The following is a 1997-nucleotide window of genomic DNA, read 5'->3' as shown; positions in this document are numbered from 1 at the left end:
TATATATATATATATATATATATATATTTTTTTTTTTTTTTACTATAAATAAGCAATACTATTGACACAAACATCATGAACTACTTGACACTGAATAACATTGAATATTAACAAGAGATATATAAACATTATAGAGAGAGAGAAGTTGAAGATAGAAATTTATATAATTTTCTAGTGATTTGTTCCAAATTCGTAAGATTTTCTTCTTTTTCTCTCCTTTTAATTTGATTAGTTTTCCCTAATTTTTCATCATTATATTTTACTTTTTCCATTTTTCGGACATAAATAATAGTGTAGAAGAAGGTGAATGATTTGTACAAGTTCAAACTATAAGTGTTCTATTAAAAAAAAATTATTTTATTGATGGAAATTTTGGATATGCATGTCATCATTTCAATTGAATTTTACTTTTCTGGTTAATTCTCGAAATCTTCACTCTTGATTTAAATTTATATTCTAGCTACGGTCACATACTATTGTATTTTGTAAGATGATATCTACTATTTACAATTAGATGCATATTGCCATGTTTATTCTCTTTGTGTGAATGTTTTGATCCTTAAAGACAACAAGAATGGAAAAACATTCCCTTTCAAACAATGAAGAAGAGCAAACTCATTTCATTTCTCCTTTCGATTCCAAAGACAACAAGATTGGAAAAAGTCATGGTAGTATGATGCCTAACTCAAGTCACCTTATTCACCAACTTGGTCGTGATTTATCAATCAATTGTCTCTTGCGACTGTCAAGGTCTGATTATGGCTCAATTTCTGTTTTGAACAAGAGTTTTCGATCACTACATATAGAAGCAGAACTATATCAACTCAAACGAAAAATGGGAATAATGGAACACTGGGTTTACTTTTCTTGTGAAGCCCCTCAATGGGAGGCTTTTGATCCAAATCGCGGTCAATGGATGCACTTGCCTATAATGAACTGAAGGGAATCCTTTAATTTGTCTGATAAGAATTCATTGGCTGTTGGTACCGAGCTTCTAGTTTTTGGCAAGGAAGTAATTACTCCAATCATTTATAAGTATAGCCTTTTGACAAATATGTGGTCAGTTGGAAACAAAATGAATACTTATAGATGGCATTTCAGTTATGCCAGCCTTGGTGAAATTGTCATATTAGCTGGTGGTCGTGATCCCTTTGACAATATTTTGAGCTTTGCTGAGCTCTATAACTCAAATACTGGAAAATTGGAGATCCTTCCAAACATGAATAAACCTCGGGAAATGTGTTCAGGCATATTTATAGATGAAATTTTTTATGTTCTTGGTGGGTTTGCTGCTGACAAAATAACACAACTTGCATGTGGTGAGGAGTTTGATATGAAAACAAAAAAATGGCGTGAAATACCAAACGTGTTCCCTATACAAAATGAAACAATTGAGACACAAACCTATTTTGGCCGACCACCTTTGATTGCAGTTTTTAAAAATGTATTATATGTTGCTGACTATGCAAAGCATGGAGTAAAAAGGTATGTTAAAGACAACAACTCATGGGTTACCATTGGAAGACTTCCTGATCAAGCCATCTCAATGAATGGTTGGGGACTTGCCTTTCAGGCATGTGGAGATCAACTATTAGTTCTTAAGGGTCCTATTTTTGAAGTTGGAGGCATGATGGAATTTAATGCTTGGGTTCCAGCTGAAGGCGCGCCAAAATGGAATCGACTTGTGAGAAAGCAAATAGCGAGTTTTTTTTGCAAAATTGCACTGTGATGGGATGTTAATATTGTTACATGTTGTAGGAATTTTATTTACTTTGATGCTTTAATTTTAGTCCAAAATATTGTTGTTCAATGACTTTGTGGTTTGTTATTAAGTGTGTTGATTTTACAATATTAGATTTTGTTGTGTTTGTTTTATATTATGTTAGGTGTTTTTAATTTCAATTTTCTTTTGGTGTTGGAGAGAAATATTAAATTAGATGTAACCATGGGCCTAAGGTTTTTATTTTTTGACATCAAAGATATATAGTTGTTGTTTT

At 31.9% G+C, this 1997-nt stretch overlaps 1 pseudogene; it reads left to right on the top strand.

The window, feature by feature from the left end:
• The first annotated feature begins 486 nt into the window (after positions 1 to 486).
• Positions 487 to 1740, top strand: LOC101507401 (F-box/kelch-repeat protein SKIP11-like; annotated as a pseudogene).
• Positions 1741 to 1997: the final 257 nt, after the last annotated feature.

The sequence above is a fragment of the Cicer arietinum genome, unplaced genomic scaffold (assembly GCF_000331145.2).
Source record: "Cicer arietinum cultivar CDC Frontier isolate Library 1 unplaced genomic scaffold, Cicar.CDCFrontier_v2.0 Ca_scaffold_5504_v2.0, whole genome shotgun sequence".
Classification (NCBI taxonomy): domain Eukaryota; kingdom Viridiplantae; phylum Streptophyta; class Magnoliopsida; order Fabales; family Fabaceae; genus Cicer; species Cicer arietinum.
The sequence above is the reverse complement of the archived record's forward strand: the minus strand, read 5'-3'. Positions and strand labels throughout refer to the sequence as shown.